Here is a 23,771-nt window from a genome sequence, read left to right as displayed (position 1 = left end):
CTCCGCCTCATTGCGTGGCCTCCGTATAGGCGTCATCAGCCACGATCGCAATGGGTAGCCCCTGTCGCCCAGCAACCAGCCCCTCAGCCGGGGATGGCGTCCCTCGTACATGCCGGGGATGGATGACCGCGACAACACGAATGAGTCGTGTACACTGCCTGGGTAACGGGCGCAGACGTGCAGGATCATCATGCGGTGTTCGCAGACCACCTGTACGTTCATCGAATAGGTCCCCTTCCTATTAGTGAACACGGCCCTGTTATCTGCAGGTGGCCGCACGGCGACGTGCATCCCATCGATCGCGCCCTGGACCATGGGGAACCCGGCAATGGCAGAGAAGCCCACGGCCCGGGCATCTTGGCTGGCCCGGTCCACGGGGAAGCGGATGTAGCGGTGCGCCATGGCATAAAGGGCATCTGTCACTGCCCGGATGCACCGATGCACCGATGTCTGCGATATGCCGGACAGGTCCCCACTCGGTGCCTGGAATGACCCCGTTGCATAAAAGTTCAGGGCCACCGTAACCTTGACGGACACGGGGAGAGGGTGTCCCCCGCCAGTGCCACGCGGTGACAGGTGTGCCAGCAGGTGGCAGATGTGTGCCACGGTTTCCCGGCTCATCCGGAGTCTCCTCCTGCATTCCCGGTCCGTGAGGTCCTGGTATGACTGCCGGGGCCGGTAAACACGGAGCGCCCTCGGGTGCCTCCGTTGCCGTGGGGCCGCGACGTCCTCCTCCCCCTCCTCGTCCTGTCGGTCAGGTGTCCCTCCAGCCTGGGCGGCTGCCGCCTGCCCCTCTGCGGCAGCCTGCGCCGCCTCTCTGGCACGCTCCTCCTCCTCCTCCTCCTCCTCCTCCTCCTCATCCAGGGCAACATAGACATGAGCGGCTGCCACCACGGCGGCCAACATCGCTGGATGATCTGAAAACATGACGACCTGGTGGGGGGGAGGGGAACGACGACATGTCATCATTGCCCATATTCCCTCCTCCCCCCAGCCAGGTGGCATGGACCGCATGGGTCCAACTGTTGGAGGCTGGCACCTGGCCAGGTGGACAAACTCATTTGCCCTCCCATCACCCACCCCGGCACGGACCCCCCCCCCAACCTCCACCCCAGCACGGACCCCCCCCCAACCTCCACCCCGGCACGGACCCCCTCCACAACCCCCAACCTCCACCCCGGCACGGACCCCCTCCCCAACCCCCAACCTCCACCCCAGCACAGACCCCCCCCCCAACCTCCACCCCGGCACGGAACCCCTCCCCAACCCCCAACCTCCACCCCAGCACGGACCCCCCCCCCCAACCTCCACCCCGGCACGGACTCCCTCCCCAACCCCCAACCTCCACCCCAGCACGAACCCCCTCCCCAACCTCCACCCCGGCACGGACCCCCTCCCCAACCTCCACCCCGGCACGGACCCCCTCCCCAACCTCCACCCCAGCACGGACCCCCCCCCCCCAACCTCCACCCCGGCACGGACCCCCTCCACAACCCCCAACCTCCACCCCAGCACGGACCCCCTCCCCAACCTCCACCCCGGCACGGACCCCCTCCCCAACCTCCACCCCGGCACGGACCCCCTCCCCAACCTCCACCCCAGCACGGATCCCCCCCCCCAACCTCCACCCAGGCACGTACCCCCTCCCCAACCCCCAACCTCCACCCCGGCACGGACCCCCTCCCCAACCTCCACCCCGGCACGGACCCCCTCCACAACCCCCAACCTCCACCCCGGCACGGACCCCCTCCCCAACCCCCAACCTCCACCCCAGCACGGACCCCCCCCCAACCTCCACCCCGGCACGGAACCCCTCCCCAACCCCCAAACTCCACCCCAGCACGGACCCCCCCCCAACCTCCACCCCGGCACGGACCCCCTCCCCAACCCCCATCCTCCACCCCAGCACGGACCCCCCCCCCGACCTCCACCCCGGCACGGAACCCCTCCCCAACCCCCAACCTCCACCCCAGCACGGACCCCCTCCCCAACCTCCACCCCGGCACGGACCCCCTCCCCAACCTCCACCCCGGCACGGACCCCCCCCCAACCTCCACCCCAGCACGGAACCCCTCCCCAACCCCCAACCTCCACCCCGGCACGGACCCCCTCCCCAACCCCCAACCTCCACCCCAGCACGGACCCCCCCCCAACCTCCACCCCGGCACGGAACCCCTCCCCAACCCCCAACCTCCACCCCAGCACGGACCCCCCCCAACCTCCACCCCGGCACGGACCCCCTCCCCAACCTCCACCCCAGCACGGACCCCCCCCCCAACCTCCACCCCGGCACGGACCCCCTCCCCAACCCCCAACCTCCACCCCGGCACGGACCCCCTCCCCAACCTCCACCCCGGCACGGACCCCCTCCACAACCCCCAACCTCCACCCCGGCACGGACCCCCTCCCCAACCCCCAACCTCCACCCCAGCACGGACCCCCCCCCAACCTCCACCCCGGCACGGAACCCCTCCCCAACCCCCAACCTCCACCCCAGCACGGACCGCCCCCCCCAACCTCCACCCCGGCACGGACCCCCTCCCCAACTCCCAACCTCCACCCCAGCACGGACACCCCCCCCAACCTCCACCCCGGCACGGAACCCCTCCCCAACCCCCAACCTCCACCCCAGCACGGACCCCCTCCCCAACCTCCACCCCGGCACGGACCCCCTCCCCAACCTCCACCCCGGCACGGACCCCCCCCCCCAACCTCCACCCCAGCACGGACACCCTCCCCAACCCCCAACCTCCACCCCGGCACGGACCCCCTCCCCAACCCCCAACCTCCACCCCAGCACGGACCCCCCCCAACCTCCACCCCGGCACGGAACCCCTCCCCAACCCCCAACCTCCACCCCAGCACGGACCCCCCCCCAACCTCCACCCCGGCACGGACCCCCTCCCCAACCTCCACCCCGGCACGGACCCCCTCCACAACCCCCAACCTCCACCCCGGCACGGACCCCCTCCCCAACCTCCACCCCGGCACGGACCCCCCCCCAACCTCCACCCCGGCACGGACCCCCTCCACAACCCCCAACCTCCACCCCGGCACGGACCCCCTCCCCAACCTCCACCCCGGCACGGACCCCCTCCCCAACCTCCACCCCAGCACGGACCCCCCCCCCCCAACCTCCACCCCGGCACGGACCCCCTCCACAACCCCCAACCTCCACCCCGGCACGGACCCCCTCCCCAACCTCCACCCCGGCACGGACCCCCTCCCCAACCTCCACCCCGGCACGGACCCCCCCCCCAACCTCCACCCCGGCACGGACCCCCTCCCCAACCCCCAACCTCCACCCCGGCACGGACCCCCTCCCAGCCTACTCTAACCACCCACCCCCCCCCCCCCCCCCCCCCCCCCCCCCCCCCGCCGCACACACACACAAGCCGAGACACACCTCTCCTCAGGCAATCAGTCTGCGGCCACGCCATTTCCTGCCCAGAGCCAACCCCCCAGGCCGTCACTCACCTCCTCGCTGGTCGGCGTGAGCCTGGAGCACCGGGTCACGCCGATGAAAAGGAGGTTTGATTGACGTCGACGTGAACGGTCATCACGTCGACGGGACTTCGGCCCATCCGGAAGGGAGAACGGCAGGCCGAAAATCGGCTGCCTTGCGCAGACCCGTGACATTCTCCGCGGCAGCGGCGCCATTAACGCCCCGCCGACTTTTCTCCCTTCGGAGACTTCGGCGGGGGCGGGGGCGGGATTCACGGCGGCCAACGGCCATTCTCCGACCCGGCGGGGGGTCGGAGAATGACGCCCCCTTTGTCTTCTTCCAGCTCGCCAATTTCTGATCCAAACTGCTAACTCTCCCTGAATCCCATGCTTCCGTATTTTCTGCAGTAGCCTACCGTGGGGAACCTTATCAAACGCATTGGATGGTTATATTTAATAGTCCATTCAGATAATTAAATTTCACACAGTTTGGGCGAGATTCTCCACTCCCGCGCCGGTTGGGAGAATCGCATGGGCCGCGAAAATTTCCCGGGACGCTGGTCCGATGCCCTCCCGCGATTCTCCCAAGCGGCGGGAACGGCCAAAATGGCGATTCTCCGGCACCCCCGCTATTCTCAGGCCCGGATGGGCCGAGCGGCTAGGCCAAAACGGCGGGTTCCCCCCGGCGCCGTCCACACCTGGTCACTGCCGTCGGGAACAGCGCGGGAACACTGGGGGGGGCGGCCTGCGGGGGGGGGGGGAGGGGGGGTGATCCTGCACCGGGGGGTACCTCAAATGTGGCATGGACTGCGATCGGTGCCCACCGATCGTCGGGCCGTCCTCTCTGAAGGAGGACCGCCTTCCTTCCACGGCCCCGCAAGATCCGTCCGCCATCTTCTTGCGGGGCGGACTCAGAGAGGACGGCAACCACCATGCGCGGGTTGGCGCCGGCCAGTTATGCGGCGCCGGCCGCGTCGTCTATGCGGCACCGCCTTTACGCGGCGACAAAGCCTGGCGCATGTAGATGACGCGGCCCCGATCCTAGTCCATTGTCGGGGCCTGAATCGGTCGGGATCGGGGCCGTTTCGCGCCGTCATGAACCTCAACGGCGTTCACGACGGCGTGGGCACTTCGGCGCGGGAGTGGAGAATCCCGCCCTTTATATGGGCTGGAGTCACCATTTGGGAGTCTAATTTCGCCCGCCAGAGTAGAATCTCTCCTGGTCTCTGCTGACACGAGGATCGCCACGCAGGAGAGATTCCTTCTTCCTCGCCATGAAAATTTATGCATGAAGGGGATCTCGCAGGATTCTGTCGGGATCCATGGATCGAGCCACCATTTTGAGTGGGTGGCCCGATATTGAGGTCTGGCAGCTGCCCCCCCCCCCTCCCCCCACAATGCAAATTATGCCCATGCCCCACTGACAAGTAGGGGCATCCTTCCCCGCACCACGAGAATTACTGGTCATCCCCCCCTCCCACAGCATGCATGCATGAGGGTGGCACAACTGTACCCCCCACTTACCTCCCAACAGACCTCCAACAGAGACCCCATCAGACCGCCCCCGCAACAGGACACATATCGGAGACCCCCCCATCAGAGACCCCATCAAAGATTCCCGTATTAGAGATTCCCATATTGGACACCCCCCATCAGAGACTCTCCCATCAGGGACCCCCATATAGGAGAACCCCCCCCCCACCCAAATAAAAAATCAGTCACTCCTGCTTAGAAGCTAAAGAGCAATCCAGGCTGAAACAGTGAAAAATCTATCATTTTTTTCACTTATCAGCACCTTACACCTGCTGCCTCAGACAGAAGTGCTGAAAGCAGCAGCTGTTACTTCATAGAAAGCCAAACCATATCACAAGCTTTAAGCCCTCTCAGATCCTTAGATCTGTGAGGCTTCTATTCACTTTCAGTGAGAAATAGTTTTTAGTAGGCTTTAATTGACAGGGTAATAGCTTCCAGTCCGCCAGGTGCCTGGATTGTTTATTGGTGGTGAGGATGAGGTCAAGAATATTTTTCCTTCTTGTTGGTTCCCTCACCACCTGCTTTGGCGCCAGTCTAGCAGTTATGTCCTTGAGGACCTGGCCAGCTCAGTCTGTGGTCGTACTATCGAGCCACTCTTGGTGATGGACGTTAAAGTCCCCACCAAGAGTATATTCTGTGACCTTGCCAACCTTAGTGCTTTCTCCAAGTGGTGCTCAACATGGAGTACTGATGATATATGGTACGTGGTAATTAGCAGGAGCTTTCCTTGCCCATGTTGAACTTGAACACATGAGATTTCATGGGGTCCAGAGTCGATATTTAGGACTCCCAGAGTAACCACCTCCCGACTATATGCCACGGTGCCGGCACCTCTGTTGAGTCTGTCTTGCTGGTGAGAAAGGACATACCCCAAAATGGTGGCAGTGGTGTCTGGGGCATTGTCTGTAAGATATGATTCTGTGAGTATGACTATGATAGGCTGTTGCTTGACTAGTCTGTGGGACAGCTCTCCCAACTTTGGTGCAAGCCCCCAGATGTTAGTGAGGAGGACTTTGCAGGGTCGACAGGGCTGAATTTTCGGCAGTCGCTTCCAGTGCCTGATTTGATGCCAAGTGGTCCGTCCAGTTTCATTCCTTTTTCATGTTTTGTAGCAGTTGAATACAACTTACTGGCTTGCTAGGCCATTTCAGAGGGCATTTAAAAGTCAGCCACATTACTGAGGGTCTGGAGTCACATGTAGGGCAGACCAGGTAAGGGTGGTACAGGGGCCTCCTTCTCCCTGGTGCCACAGCCCAGTCACTGACTGCCAGCGCTGCCTGTGGGATTCAGGCAGCCACCGCACAGAGATTAGTGGTTTGACCAGAGTGGAATGCAAAGGGAAGCCATGGAGGGGGAGGGGGAATGTGTGATAAAGACGGAAGGAGAGCTGTGTCAGGAAGGGAGGAACAATGGGAAGGAAGGCTGAGGGCCCATGATAGCAGGCAGAGTGGCAGAGATGGGCGAAAAAAACAGACCATGGAAGGCAGAGAAAAGACCAGTAGTGATCTTTTTTACATGGGTATGTACAGAAGGGGTTGATGGGAAATGGAAAGATCACTAGGGGGCAGCACTGGCGGGTATAAAAGGAGAAGCAAGCAGCCCTCCAGTCTCTTAGGCTGATTAGACTGTGAGGAGAGCAGAAGCAGAGATTTAGCTCAGGGCTGCTAGTGTGGTCAGGCCTAGTTGTTGTATGTAAAAGTTGTAACGTTTCTACTAGTATAGTTCTTAAAGTAAGAACTCACGCAGTTGTTAAATTCTGTTACTCAATAAACCTTACATAAACTTCTGGACCACTTCGAGCCTTCTTCCGGAAGCCTCTGCTGTAACTGGATTGAGTTGCACATGTTACCTACCACACAGGTAACAAAACATGGTATCAGGCTGACTTTAATCGAACAGTACTAGATAGATTAGGTTAGAGACAAGAAAGGAAACAAAAAGTAAAGGGCCGACCGCTCGACTGTGGAAGACTTTGCAGCATTTGGATCCCAGAAAACCAACTGACGCGATGGAACACATGCCACTTCCACGGCCGCTGAAAACTACCTGTAATTTAAATAGTAACTGGAAAATGTTTAAACAGCAGCTTCAAATATACATGGCAGCTAATGACTTAAATGCAGCCTCCGACGGGAGAAAGATTGGGCTGTAACTAGCAACGGCAGGCAGCAAGCTGTAGACATTTATAACTCTTTCACTTACAGTGACAATGAAGACAAAACTACCTTTCAAGTCATAATTGCAAAATTTGATGAACGCTGTAAAACACAGTCCAATGAAATCATGGAAAGATTTAACCTACGTAACAGGTTCCAAAAAAATGGGGAGACAATCTCTAATTTTGTCACAGATCTCCGATTACTAGCACAAGGCTGTAACTATGCTGATGTAACAGATTCCATCAGCAGAGACCAATTAATCTATGGCCTCTCTGATGAAAAGTTAAGGGAATCACTAATGCAGTAAAATGATCTAACTCTGAAAACCACCATAGCAAAGTGCAGACAGCAAGAACAAAAGAAACAGCAGTACCTAGAGTTTTAGGGAGAAAGAACGTGGAGAAAATGGTGGCCCCTCCTCACAGGCATCCTCGTCCGGCTGCCGGCTCCCATTCAAACATGTACGCGCATGAGCACAGTCAAGAGAGACGCGACCCGGCGAGATCCCGGTATGCGCATGCGCATGCGCAATATGCAAAGTACCGAACCCAGCCAGAGGAGCGATTCGCGCATGTGCGATCGTTGCCTACGCATGACATCACGAACGTCATGCTGTGTTACCACTGTGGCAACGCCCACTTAAAAGGGAAATGGCCTGCACAAGGGAAAAGATGTTTAAAGTGCTCCAAAATGAATCATTTCGCCTCCCAGTGTCAGTCGACAACAAAATATCACTCTCAGATTAAGACATGGACACTTCAAGGTTCACACAGTGGATGCAATGGACAACCAAACACCTGGAAAAAAATTTCCGAACAGGAAGATTTCCACTCCTGGGAGGACACATACTGCGTCGGAATAATACATTCGGCGGAGGAACCGCACGAGCCGACCACGACTCCTCAATACGTGAATGCCATTGACTCCGCAAGGGAATGGAGTGCCACGATGCAAGTGAACAGCTCCCCAATTACGTTCAAGCTCGACACGGGAGCGTCCGCGAACTTGATGACAAGCAAAGATCTCGCATCCATCCCAGGGATACACGAGATGATACCTGCTGCATGCAGGGTAACAGACTACAATGGCAATCAGATCACCTCAAGGGGATCATGCCACCTACAAATAGTCAATAAGAAGGTCACGAAAGGACTATGCTTTGAGATCGTGGACGACGAAGAAACGTCGCTGTTAGGTGCTCACGCCTGCAAGGATTTGCGGCTGGTACAGAGAATTTTCTTTCAAAAAAATTTTTTTTTACACTACCCAATCATTTTTTCCAATTTAGGGGCAATTTAGCGTGGCCAATCCACCTAGCTTGCACATTTTTGGGTTGTGGGGGTGAAACCCACGCAAACACGGGGAGAATGTGCAAACACCACACGGACAGTGACCCAGAGCCGGGATCGAATCTGGGACCTCGATGCCGTGAGGCCGCAGTGCTAACCCACTGCACCACCGTGCTGCCCTGGTTCAGAGAATTTTCCTGCACACGAATGATTCATCCCGACTGGACGATGCCATCCAGCTGCTTCTCAGCGAGTATCCTGACGTCTTTCGTGGCATGGGTACGTTGCCCTACACATACAAAATACGGCTCAAAGAAGATGCAAAACCTGTCATTCACCCACCAAGGAGGGTACCAGCTCCCTTGCGTGACAGGCTAAAATCAGAACCCCTACGCCTACAACCGCAAGGTATCATATCAAAGGTCACACAGCCGACTGACTGGGTCAGCTCGTTGGTGTGTGTCAAGATGCCATCAGTTGACCTCAGAATCTGTTTAGATCCCAAAGATCTGAACAAAAACATTCGCAGGGAACACTACCCATCCCCAAGCGAGAGGAGATAACAAGTAAAATGGCAAACGTCGCATCTTCACTAAACTTGATGCCTCACAAGGCTTCTGGCAGATGCAGCTCGATGCTTCCAGCCGACTGTTGTGTACGTTCAACACACCATTTGGACGATACTGCTATAATCGCATGCCTTTCAGGATCATCTCCGCATCCAAAATATTTCACAGAATTATGGAGCGATGACGGAGGGCATCGAAGGCGTCAGAGTATATGTCGATGACATCATAATATGGTCAACAACTGAGGAAGACCACATTGCTCGATTTAGACAAGTCATCAAAAGAATTCACCAATTTGGCGTGAAACTCAACCGATCCAAGTGCACCTTCGCATGCTCATCTCCGACCTTCCTGGGTGATACGATATCAGAGCACAGGTTGAAGCCGGATACTGAAAAGATTGCGGCAATCCAGAACATGCAGCGGCCACATGACAAGAAAGTGATGCTCAGGTTTCTTGGATTCATGAACTTCCTAGGCAAGTTCATACCGAACTTATCAGCACGGACAGCAGCATTACGAAATGTGATAAAGAAGGACATGGGGTTTTCCTGGACTCCACGCCACCAAGAAGAGTGGGTGGATCTGAACCACCAATTGATGGCAGCTCCAACGCTGGCATTCTTCGACCCAACAAAACCCACAAAGATCTCCACCGACGCCAGTCAACATGGAATTGGTGCGGTACTTCTTCAACAGAATGACCAATCGGACTGGGTCCCAGTGGCATACGCATCTAGAGCGATGACCGCCACAGAGTGCAGGTATATACAGATAGAGAAGGAGTGCCTGGGACTGATCACAGGCATAAGAAAATTCCACCATTATGTGTACGACCTTCCCACATTCCTAGTGGAGACTGATCATAGACCACTGGTCAACATAATTGACAAGAATCTCAGTGACATGACGCCGCAACTACAGCGCATGATGATGAAGTTGAGGAGGTATGACTTCACACTGGTCTACACTCCTGGGAAGGACCTAATCATAGCTGACACTCTGGCCTGAGCCATTGACGCTGACAGTTCCCCTCCACCATCCATTAAGATGTAGAAGCTCACGCACAGTTGTGCAGAGAGACACTTCTGGCATCAGATGAGAGGCTGCAGCAAATTTGTCTGGCTACACGAGAAGATGCGATCATGCTCCAGGTCATGCACAACCTTCAGCATGGCTGGCCAAGAGGGGGCTGCCCACAGTTCCAAAATGTCAAAACTGAACTGTCAGTGGTGGACGGCGTAACACAGCGAAATGACAGAATCATCATTCCACTGGCGCTCCGATCAGACATGCTCCGCAGGACTCATGAGGGACATCTTTGAATCGGAAAATGCAAAAGAAGAGCATGGCAATCCATGTACTGGCCTGGGATAAATGATGGTAATCACATGTGACACGTGACATCAGCCGGCACAAGGCAAGGAGCCAATCCAGCAGCATGAGATGGCTACATCACCGTGGGACAAAGTTGGCATAGACTTGTTTTACTCCATGGGTTGAAGCTATGTTCTTATCATTGATTATTACTCCAACTTTCCGGAAGTAATGAAACTCCCGGATTCCACATCTGCAACAGTTATCAAAGTCTGCAAGGAAACCTTCTCGAGGCATGGCATCCCACAAACAGTCATGTACGACAATGGTCCTTGCTTTGCAAGCTGGGAGTGGACGGAATTCTCCAAGAATTGCGAACACTCAGAGTTGAATATGGTAGCCATCACAAAGGAGAAAGTGCTAGAGAAACTAAGAGGTCTAAAAATTGATAAATCTCCGGGCCCAGATGGGCTACATCCTAGATTTCGAAAGGAGATAGCTGAAGAAATAGTGGAGGCGTTAGTTATGAGTGCAGGGTCGGATTAGGACAAGTCAGCATGGATTTAGTAAGGGAGGTCGTGCCTGACCAACCTGTTAGAGTTCTTTGAAGAGATAACAAATAGGTTAGACCAAGGAGAGCCAATGAATGTTATCTATCTTGACTTCCAAAAGGCCTTTGATAAGGTGCCTCACGGGAGACTGCTGAGTAAAATAAGGGCCCATGGTATTCGAGGCTAGGTACTAACATGGATTGACGATTGGCTGTCAGGCAGAAGGCAGGGAGTTCGGATAAAAGGTTCTTTTTCGGAATGGCAAACGGTAACGAGTGGTGTCCCGCAGGGTTCAGTGTTGGGGCCACAGCTGTTCTCGTTATATATTAACGATCTAGATGACGGGACTTGGGGCATTCTGGCTAAGTTTGCCGGTGATACAAAGGTAGGTGGAGGGGCAGGTAGTATTGAGGAGGTAGGGAGGCTGCAGAAAAATTTAGACAGTTTGGGAGAGTGGTCCAAGAAATGGCTGATGAAATTCAACGTGGGCAAGTGCGAGGTCTTGCACTTTGGAAAAAAGAATAGATGCATGGACTATTTTCTAAACGGTGACAAAATTCATAATGCTGAAGTGCAAAGGGACATGGGAGTCCTAGTCCATGATTCTCTGAAGGTAAACTTGCAGGTTGAGTCCGTAATTAAGAAAGCAAATGCAATGTTGTCATTTATCTCAAGAGGCTTGGAATATAAAAGCAGGGATGTACTTTTGAAGCTTTATAAAGCACTAGTTAGGCCCCATTTAGAATACTGTGAGCAATTTTAGGCCCCACACCTCAGGAAGGACATACTGGCACTGGAGCGGGTCCAGCAGAGATTCACACGGATGATCCCAGGAATGGTAGGCCTAACATACGATGAACGTATGACGATCCTGGGATTATATTCATTGGAGTTTAGGAGATTGAGGGGAGATTTAATAGAAACTTACAAGATAATGAATGGCTTAGATAGGGTGGATGTAGGGAAGTTGTTTCCATTAGCAGGGGAGACTAGGACCCGGGGGCACAGCCTTAGAATAAAAGGGAGTCACTTTAGAACAGAGATGAGGAGAAATTTCTTCAGCTAGAGAGTGGTGGGTCTGTGGAATTCATTGCCACAGAGGGCGGTGGAGGCCGGGACGTTGAGTGTCTTTGAGACAGAAGTTGATAAATTCTTGATTTCTCGAGGAATTAAGGGCTATGGAGAGATAGCGGGTAAATGCTATTTCTCCGCATCAGCGATGATTGAATGGTGGAGTGGACTCGATGGGCCGAATGGCCTTACTTCCGCTCCTATGTCTTATGGTTTTATGGTCTTAAGAAATACAACTTTACGCACGTGATATTGAGTCCACACTTTCCCCAATCCAACGGCAGGGTAGAGAAAGGTGTAGACATTATTAAGCAACTCATAAGCAAGGCCACTGATTCGAATTCCGACATACATTTGGCTCTATTATCATATCGGTCATCACGGTTGAGCTCAGGGCTATCACCAGCTCAAATGCTCTTTAATCGAGATGACAATGCTACCAGCGTTACGCTTCAGCAATCCGGATCATTCACATGTGCTGGACAAGATGTGCCACCAACGACACACACAAAAGCAGCACTATGACCGACATGCAAAATTGCTGCATCCGTTAGCGATCAATGACATGGTTCTCCAGCGACACTCTGGTAGAGGATGGTCCAACACGGCAATGATACTACGACGAGTCTCGCCACGATCATACATTGTAAAGCCCGACGAGGGTGTGCCGTTCAGACGCAATCGACGAGACCTGCTGAAGGTTCCACCTCACCAACCTGTCTTTCCGACATTAAATCTGCAGGACTCTATCATTCGACATCCCATGGCATCATCAGCCAGTGACCAGATGGACATTAAAACCTCAGGGTTTCCATGCTCACTTAGGAGATGGACCCAAATCAGGTGAGCGCCCAACCGTCTGAACTTGTGAACATTGAACTGATGCAATCATTGATTTCTAAAATGTATTTGTGCATGACACCAACTGTGTTTGTTCCATTTAGTTACACCACTGCATCTATGTAAAAAAAAAAGAGAAAAAGGGGGTGTAGTGATCTTTACATGGGTATGTACAGAAGGGGTTGATGGGAAATGGAAAGATCACTAGGGGGCAGCACTGGCGGGTATAAAAGGAGAAGCAAGCAGCCCTCCGGTCTCTCTGGTTGATTAGACTGTGAGGAGAGCAGAAGCAGAGATTTAGCTCAGGGCTGCTAGTGTGGTCAGGCCTAGTTGTTGTATGTAAAAGATGTAACCTTTCTACTAGTATAGTTCTTAAAGTAAGAACTCACGCAGTTGTTAAGTTCTGTTGCTCAATAAACCTTACATAAACTTCTGGACCACTTCGAGCCTTCTTCCGGAAGCCTCTGCTGTAACTGGATTGAGTAGCACATGTTACCTACCACACTGGTAACAAAACAAGACAAGGGGAGAGAAACTGGACCCCGACAAGGCTGTATGAAAAGCTCATTAACAAAGGGGTCAGAGGGATATCACAGCGTTTACCGGAAGGGGATGCACAAAGACTCCAGATGCGGTGGGCGGGGGTTCAAGTGGGGCATGAGCACCTTGCAGGTGACGGGCTAGGTGGAGGGGAGCGGATTGATGAATTGAGGAACAGGCTTCTTCTTGAGGCTGCTTTTTGCTTTGGGTTGCTGACATCCTGTGTGGTCTGGTGAAGACAGGAGAGAATGATATAGGTGTGTTGGACTGGTGTTTAAATGTGGTGCAGAGTCCTTCAAACCCACCAGCTGATGACGGGCCGACGAATCAGCTACCAGCCTGCCAGGTGACTTAGAGGGGAACTCGCCTATGCATAATTAATGAGGCACCAAGTACTAAATCTAGTGCGGGATCCACCGTCTGGGCAGCAGGAAAGGGACCTGCCACCGCACTTAGTCTCAAAAATGGAGAACTCGGCCCAAAACAAATTCACTGCAATATAAATCCTTACTTCAGGCAAAGTTTTGCGGGGACGGTTATTTAAACAGAAACATGCTTTATAATGCATCAAACTAATTTCAATAATTTATTAAGAAGCCTCTAAGCTGACCTTAAGTGGATGATTTTAAATGATTTAAAGATTTTACTTTAATTTTGAGAGGTAATCATCTTCTAGTGTTCCATCCTGATCAAAGCGTAAATCAGATTAGGTTATAACTGATGCAGCATAAATTACCACTGGCTCAATAAGCAAGTCATTTTTTTATGCATCTTTATACACCATGTTGCAGCTATACTGGAAAGTGCTTGTCCTAACACAAATACTCTGGCACCGTCACTGGGTGTTGATTAGAATCAAACCCCAGAAGTGTTTCTGACAAGAAATCTTGTGAGTCTGGCCACATTGGGAAATCATTATGGAAATCAGCACGGAACAAACCTGAAGAGTCAGATAAATAAGTAATGATTATTTGGGTTGGTAAAATATGGTCCAAAATTGAAGTAACATGAACAGTTTAACTGTTTCCTCTCAGGCTGACTCTTTGGCAGCCGTAATAAGTTCCTTACTTGGTGCAATAGCACTGGCAAGGCAATTAAGGCAAAGGCTTAATAGTGAAGCACTGTCAAAAGCTAAATATTTTGTTTAATAATGAAAGAAACTTCCAGTTCCTTTTTGAAGTTTTATTTTTGACTCTGGCACTACCCGAATATTCCCTCCCACATTTATACTGTGGTCTGCTGCCAGTAGTCTGTATTTGTTAGAAGACTTTGCTGTCTGAGGGAAGGGCTGTGTCAAACATTGACCAGACAGACAGGTATGCAGCACACTCAGAAATATTGGCTTTTATGAAACTGTATTGTTGAACTAAACCGTCACTCTGGCTGGAAACATTAGCACGTTTCCCAAAGACTCACCCTCACAAAAACACCATCTTTTTATTTGCTGAAGGCATATTATTCTTTCGCAATTTTATGTTAGGATTCAAAAGCAAACATAACTTAAGGGCGTGTTTGTTTACTGCAATGATCCTTGACTGTGGTTGGGTCAAAATACTGGAATTCTCTCCGTAGTAGCACAGTGGGTGCACCTACACCACATGGACTGCAGTGGTTCAAGAAGGCAGCTTACCACCACCTTCTCAAGGGCAATTAGGGATGGGCAACAAATGCTGGCCTAGGTAGCGAAGTCCACATTCCGAATAATAAAAAGAAGTTGCAATGTTTTGAAAGTATTTTAAAGGCAGATAATTTACATTTCAGCATCATATAGAAAAATGGTGCCAGATATGGATAATGCATTATAATATACGCTAACCAATATGTTTTACACATGTACATATGTGTTTACAGAGGATTTTTTAACAAGGTGAATCTAACTTCTCATGGGATGGGACGACACGGTGGCACAGAGGTTAGCACTGCTGCCTTACGGCGCCGAGAACCTGGGTTTGATCCAGGCCTTGGGTCACTGTCCGTGTGGAGTTTGCACATTCTCCCCATGTCTGCATGGGTCTCACCCCACAACCCAAAGATGTGCAGGGAAGGTGGATTGGCCATGCTAAATTGCCCCTTAATTGGAAAAAATGTTTTAAAAAATAAATAAATAAAATTAATTCTCATGGGATAAAAAAGACATGTTTTAAAATTACTTGATTCGATAGTCCATTAGTTAAACCACCAGTCTGAAGTTGTGAGTTGTGAGGGTACAAGATAAAGCATCAGCTGTACCATTGCCCTGTGACAGTATAGATTTAATCCTGTCAGTAGAGATCAAAACATTTTTTTTTTTTAAACTGAAAATTCTGGAAACATGAAAAAAGAATCACAGAGAATAGTAGTGGAGCACACCTGTTCTGTCAGCACCTGATAAAACATTGTCTAAAATCCCATGGCCAAAGTTTTGGCACTTATTCCAGGGTCGCGTCTGCCAGGAATTGCGAAAGCACCAACCTCACTAATGGTGCATCTAGGACAGCAACCGTGTGAACTCACCCAGAGAGTCTGACATCAATACAGTCGGCGGGATATTGAGGGTTCCTCTTGAAACAAAGTATAGTTGTCACCATTATAAAGGTCGTCATTTTTAAATATCACAATGAAAAAAATTGGCGCCGAATCGTCCAAGGCACAGGCCCCACACCGTCAAGATGGAAGCTCCAGGTGGTCTCCACATGCCCCAGTAGATCAACCATACCTTTATCAATCATACATTGGGTGTTTTGAGGATCAAATTGAGAAGAATTCCAAATGCATTCAGTATTCAACCCCCAGCTCTGGCCAGGCTTTCCCCAACAATGCTAGCTTTACGAAGGCTATCTGTAAAGATGGTCCCCAGCAGCCCGATGGTAAACTGGCCTGCGGGGGAAGGCACCGGCTTCTTATACTTCGCCTTCAGGGCGGAGCTTGAGGTCAACGGCCAACCAGGACCCGGGATCTGTCAGCCAATGACCTCAAGCTCCGCCCTGAAGGCGAAGTATAAGAAGCCGGTGCCTTCCCCCGCAGGCCAGTTTACTATCGGGCTGCTGGGGAACAGACACGCTTAATAAAGCCTCATCGACTTCACTCTATTGGTCTCACGGAGTCTTTGTGCGCTATAATTTATTAAGCGTGTCTGTTCCCCAGCAGCCCGATAGTAAACTGGCCTGCGGGGGAAGGCACCGGCTTCTTATGCTTCGCCTTCAGGGCGGAGCTTGAGGTCAACGGCCAACCAGGACCCGGGATCTGTCAGCCAATGACATTAGGGCTTCCAGTCCCACATGACCCCCAATACATACTACCACACTGCTATCAAACAATTCTGGGTAGATTTTAACTTTCACCACCAGGCACGAAAAGTAATGCTAACGGTTTGACCGCTCGTTCTGTTGATCAGCCAACAGTCCATGCCGGAAGGAAAATCGAATAGAGCATATGGTGGATGGTTGATCTTCAGTCGCCTTCTCCCCTCACAGAAGTGAAAGTAAAGATCTTCTCCCAACCGCCCTGTGGCATTGTTTCTAGCAGATCTCCTGGTACTTTCAAACCCACTACACAGCTCCCCAGAACAACACCACCAAGAGTGGATTACTTGGTTACTCATCACATGTCCTATTTGTGGGACCTTGTTGTAACCAATGATGCGACCATCAATTCACGCGAGACGGAGAGTTGAAGTGAACAGTGACTTTAATCGACTAGAACAGTGCCTGCCTGTGACTGCTCTGCTAGTGAGAGCTGCCTACAGGGCAGCTGCTCTTTATACCTCCCCTCAAGGGGGTGGAGCCAGGGGCGGAGCCTACAAGGGCACCAACATGATACATTCCATGTAGTACAATACAATGGTCCATAGGTGGAGCCCACATGGGCAACAGCGTGATACAATGTAATACAGTGGTGAATGGTTAGTACAATACATTCACCACAACCAATTCTCCACCATAATTACCTACATGATATATTGGTAGCACTTTAATAGTGAATCAATGAACAGACTTTAATGCTTTAAAGGTGTGTTTTCAAGCGGAGAACATTTAATGGGGCGAGAGGGTGCAGGGCGGAGACCCCACCGCCTTCCCACCACTGCCCCAATTAAGTCTGGGGCAGGATGGCTTGTCGTGGGCAGTCAATTTCAAGTTAAGGGCCTCATCTGGCTGCTCACAGGTATTTAACCAGCTGCAGGTGGGAGTAGTCACCATGCGCAAAACCCGTATTTCTACTGATGAAAACTAAAACAAAAAGCTGCGCCAATAAATAAAGCTAATAATAATAATCTTTATTGTCACAAGTAGGCTCCCAACTCCTCCAGATCCACGAATCATCCCCCAAGAAATAAGTCCTTCATTTCCTTGACCCCCGTCTCGTCCCATCTCCGAAACCTCACCCACCCCAATCCTGGGCCACCTGCACCCCCAAGTAATAATAACAATAATATTTATTATTGTCACAAGTAGGCCTACATTAACACTGCAATGAAGTTACTGTGAAAAGCCCCTAGTCGCCACATTCTGGCGCCTGTTCGGGTAAACTGAGGGAGAATTCAGAATGTCCAAATTACCTAACCGCATGCCTTTAATAAATTCAAAACAGAACCAAAAGATGTAATATTGTGGAAGATATAACAGGCCCAACATATTATAACAGAGTTTTTGCCAGGGACTAAACCACCTTAAAACTAACCAATGAGACAGCAATGTTCCTTTAGGGGTTCTAATGAAATTGAGTTTGACATTCGCCATTATCTTCCTTGTCAAAACGTTAAATAGTCTTGAATTGACACTAATTGCACCATCTCAAAGCAGAAAGGATGCCTGTGGAAACCGTGGGAACTGAAATATCACGGTGGTACAGTAAGGGATACTTGTTTGAGACTTCAGTTAGGAACATTAATGGGTCAATGTGGGGGGCGAATTGCATTATTATATCTGGTAAATGTAAATCTTCCTTACAGTTCTTGACTGTTATTAGGTGGATAGTTTGAAAGATTTCCATTCCAATAGCTATAATCTCTTATTATGTAATATTATATCCAGTATATATTAATAAAATGCAGGGAACTAAGAGGGTTCTTTGTATCGACAGAATATTAAAAAAAGCAATAAAAACTTCATGGATAGACCTACCAATGAAAATGATAAAATATACAAATCATAGCAACTCCAAAAAAGAACAGTTTACAGTCCTTGAAATGGTGCTGGAGGAAACATCCTCTATGTCGAATTCTCAAGCAGTAAATAATGCAGCAATACTTTTTGGAAAATGTGGCTGAATTTTCCCAGACCTGTGAAGATGGGTTTGGAGGCCGGGAGCTGGGAAAGTAGTGGGTTATATCCATTAGGACAGCTCCCTGGCGCTGTCCCACCTCTGGTCAACTTTCTCAGGAGTGGGCTCCCAGGGGAATCGGCAGCCACTCCACACAGGCCTGCAGCAAATGATTCAATTGGTGCCTCATCAAATGCCTTTATCCCTTTCTACTGCCGGACATACCCTATACTGAGCGTAGGGTCCAGAAACTATATGGAAATGGCCTCCGGGCGATTGCTGGGTCAGGACTGGTGGGCCGAAAACCACAGGTTTTTTAAAAAAACATGTTCACCTGATAAACTGAACAAACTTACAGCTTGATGGATCCCTGCTGTCACATACCTCCCTCAGCAGTGCCACTTCGCCCCGTGGAGCTATTAAATATCCATAGGAACAGTATAACATCGGACATAGGAGCAGGAGTAGGCCAGTGCCTCAAAACTTTTCCTTGATCCTCCTACATTGCCATCCTGCCACCATCCATACCTGAAAGATGAACATGGAGGCAGTCAATTAGGAGACTGCCTCATGAAAAGCTGTCCTGACAGGGATGCTGAAGCTATGTGCAGGCTTGGAGCCTGAATAGGGTCTCAACATCAGGGTCTATTGCCACGATAAAATCCAGCCGTTGCAAACTTAAGTACAAAAGAATTACCTCAGCAAGTGGCATATTTTCTGCATAATTCCAGTTTGTTTCTTGTAATTGATTTGTAACTTTCATTGTTTAAATTAGTTTAAAATGTTGCTTCAGCTCTAAAGTTATGCCATTGTGGAGGTCCAATGATCTGATCTTACACGCTCCCCTGTCAATTGGAGGCTAAAGTTTAGAGTGTGATGCTGTACCATAATGGATTTGTCTCTTTTTCCTCTTGACAAGATTGTGTCGCGAGAATGTTTTGTGTTATAGGGTGGCAAGGCAACTGATGGTCCACATCAATGTCTTCAATGTTGGGTCATCATGTGATGCAAATGATTCACAAAACACATTCAAACTGTCGCTCACAGATGTAAGTCACCACTCCACTAGGCTATGTATACATTCTAATAAGAATAGGCTGATAGGGGATGTGCACCAACCCAGCCCCCTCCTTGTTCCTCAATTTATTGTTAAAAAAGGGACCAATTTAGGGTTCTTCAATATTCAGTATTAGTTTCAGTTTAATCAAATCCCAAACTCGTCAATACATGACAAAAGTGGCCTCAAACTTCAATGTTACAAGGACCACAATTTATCCATCACCTGTAATATGGTGAAAGATGTTTGACAAAATGAGGTTAATGGATATGAAGCAAGAATTGGTAGGAAAATGGTTAGGGAAGAGATAGATTCTGAGCAAATTTCCAAAGGTGGAGGAAGGGTTTCAGAAATCCCAACAGACAGGAGAGGGTCACTGAAGCCCAGATGGAGGGAACACAGACCAGGGCTTAGAGCTGGAAGAAATTTGTAAATACAGATGAAGATTTTGAATTGAATGGGAGAGAAATCCAATAGAGTTTGGTGATGACTGGAGACATGTTACACAGGATTGGGGGTGGATAGTAAAGCACTGCATGAATAGGAATCCAGTAAAGCACGGGAGACAGGCTAAGAGAGCATTGGAATATTCAAGGCCAGAAGTATGAGTGGACAAAGAACAAAGAACAAAGACATGTACAGCACAGGAACAGGCCCTTCGGCCCTCCAAGCCCGTGCCGACCATGCTGCCCGACTAAACTACAATCTTCTACACTTCCTGGGTCCGTATCCCTCTATTCCCATCCTATTCATGTATTTGTCAAGATGCCTCTTAAATGTCACTAACGTCCCTGCTTCCACCACCTCCTCCGGTAGCGAGTTCCAGGCACCCACTACCCTCTGTGTAAAAAACTTGCCTCGTACATCTACTCTAAACCTTGCCCCTCTCACCTTAAACCTATGCCCCCTAGTAATTGATCCCTCTACCCTGGGGAAAAGCCTCTGACTATCCACTCTGTCTATGCCCCTCATAATTTTGTAGACCTCTATCAGGTCGCCCCTCAACTTCCGTCGTTCCAGTGAGAACAAACCAAGTTTATTCAACCGCTCCTCATAGCTAATGTCCTCCATACCAGGCAACATACTGGTAAATCTCTTCTGCACCCTCTCTAAAGCCTCCACATCCTTCTGGCAGTGTGGAGACCAGAATTGAACACTATACTCCAAGTGTGGCCTAACTAAGGTTCTATACAGCTGCAATATGACTTGCCAATTCTTATACTCAATGCCCCGGCCAATGAAGGCAAGCATGCCGTATGCCTTCTTGACTACCTTCTCCACCTGTGTTGCCCCTTTCAGTGATGGTGGGGGTGAGGTGGAGATAGTAAGAATAATCTTTATTGTCACGAGTAGGCTGACATTTACATGCAATGAAGTTACTGTGAAAAGCCCCATGATAAATGCATGACACGCTCCATTGTTACAAATATATAATAATCACTTATGGTCACAAGTAGGCTTCAATGAAGTTACTGTTAAAAGCCCCTAGTCGCCACATTCCAGCGCCTGTTTGGAGAGGCCGGTACGGGAATTGAACCCGTATTTAGTTCACTGTGCTAAACCAGCCCCTACTAGAGGTCTTGATGAAATATAGACCTTGGAAATTCAACTCAGGGTGATGCAAGGCACTGAGATTGTGAGGAATCAGCAGCTCGCTGATCTGATGCAAATTGGGCCTAAACTTGAAAATGGTTTGTGTCACACAATACTGGTATCAGACGAGAGTTATGATTGATTTTGAAAATCACCCATGACAACTGTTTGATTCATGTTCCAAGAGAGACATTCATTTTGACTAATTTCACTGCGTAGTCTGTCTGCAATGATCTTACTTTCTTTGTTCTTCCTCAAACTATTGGTATTTCCCTTTGATATTTAACATTTAAATGTTAGAGTCAGATTGAGCTGCCCAAGTTCAAATCCTAAAGCATATTCACACATATAGTCAAATCTACATTACTGCTCTTTGAGCCACAGCTCTATCTTTGCTAAGAACAAGGGACCAAAATATTTCCCATTTCTACCAGATGTTTAACAATACAACAATAATGAAAGAAAAAAGGGCAACAGCCAACACTCAGAATGAAACGGAGTAAAGGATTAGATAAGGAAAAGGTTAATGAGAAAGGAAGAGTGTTAGCAATGTGACTAACAATGATGGGACCAGTGATCCCCACAGTTTGAAGAAATGATAGCATTGTTAAAAACTTGGCAGCCTGGATTTGAGAGGAAAAGACTGTTAATAAATGGAAAAATTAAAGTGGTGGCTAAGGAAATATTTGTGGAGACTGGAAAAGGCTTTTTAAATAACCAAGGAAATTTTAAAGGATCTAAGTTGTTTGATATATTTTTGTACGTGTTTCTGGGTGGAGAGAGATTATGCCACATCCTTGAGCACTTAGAATCAAAGGTAAGTTTTGTTTTTGATATTTTATTAACTAAAGTTGAACCTATAAGGCAAAAATTCCAAAGTGTGGATTGGTCCCACTGAAGTTAACGCAGGAACTGAAAAATCACCCTCTTGCAAAGTTGCCCAATGTGCACCAACCAGCCCGTGTTTCTGTGTGGAAGGAAACTTTTAAAGGGACCTGGTTCCTTTTGGCTGAAGGTGGTTGCAAACTCTTTGGCCTTGTCTTTTCCACTCACATGTCTGCCGTTATTCAGGATTTAGGTGTTCATGGAGCCTCCTCCTCTCATTAGTTGCTTAATTAATCCACCAACATTCACAATTGGATGTGCCAGGAATACATAATTTTAACACGATTTAAGGTAAAAGGCGAGTTGAGGAGAAACCGTTTCACCCAGAGGGGGGTGTGATGTTCACTGCCTGAAATGGCAGTTAAATCATAAACCTTCATTTAAGAAGTATTTAGATATTCACTTGTGCTGCCATAATCTGCAAGCGCTAGAAAGTGGGATGAGTATAGTCAGGTCCTATTGACCAGTGTGGACACGATGGACTGAATGGTCTCCTTCTGTGCTGTAAGTGTTTATGAATCTAAATGATCCGCTAGTTGTAGCAGCTTAGCTCTGCCTATGCCATGTTGTTTTTTGCTGTTCAGCATGCATGTTGTCTTCCAGCCTGTTCCACCTCTAGCTTATTTTCTGTGAGGCTGCGTCAAGGTGTTCACAGGCATCCACCCACCAGTGGTAGGCAGCCAATTTAAGTGCCTACTGAGGGCATTTTTCACACATGGGCTTGAATTTTCCAAATGGCAAGCAGGTCCCCCACTGCGGTCAAAGCTCATCAGATAGATGGGCACAGCTTCCTGGAAGCAGACCAGTGGGCCATTGATGCCTCATTTTATTCCCCCACTCCCACCACCACAGGCCCCCACCTCCACCTGTGACTGTTAGAGGGTGACACCAATGATTACAGGCCATTCGATGAAGGAGTCCCCCTACCACAATGGGGGCCTGACAGCTGTGAACACATTTCATTTTTAAGCATTGAAAAGTCTTCAGAAGGTACATCCATCTGGTGGCACCTCATGGTCACCCACACACTTCAGTAGCACCTGCGTCTGACAAAGGGATGCTTGGTCTTTCATTGTTGGATGCCTCCTATTGACATTTCAGCATCGGGAGCCGACGTACCATCTTTAATTGGACGGGTTCATGGAGGTGGTCACTTAACTGGCCACCTTCCCCAAAAGATTGAAAATTCTGCCCCACGAGTCACAAGCCCAACTTGGCTGCTGTAAGATTCAGAACTCAGCCAGCTCAGTCAGCAGTACAGCCACTTTTGATGACATTGATTCTCCCCACCCAGAATACATTTGCTACCATCATTTCTTTTTCCCAATGATGTTCAATGTGCTGATCCATCAGCTGAGGGGGGACAGTCTGTGATAATCAGCAGGAGGCTTCCTTGCCCATGGTTGACCTGATGCCATGAAACTTCAAGGAATTCAGAATCAATTTTGAAGATTCCTAGGTCCACCATAAAACTGTGCCCTCTATCTCTTGTAATCTATCACTGCGACAGGAACATACTCAAGGTAACGGAGGTCTCTGAGATATTACTTGGTAGGTTAAGGAGGAGGAATGAGTGCCTGGACTGGGTGTGCTATTGTCATGTCCTGATTCAAAGCCATTGGCTAGAGAGTATAATAGCTCCGCCCTGATAGGCGGGGTATAAGAACCCGTGCCGTGCCAGCAGC

Source organism: Scyliorhinus torazame, chromosome 15, assembly GCF_047496885.1.
Source record: "Scyliorhinus torazame isolate Kashiwa2021f chromosome 15, sScyTor2.1, whole genome shotgun sequence".
Lineage (NCBI taxonomy): Eukaryota > Metazoa > Chordata > Chondrichthyes > Carcharhiniformes > Scyliorhinidae > Scyliorhinus > Scyliorhinus torazame.
This window is presented reverse-complemented; position numbering follows the sequence as displayed.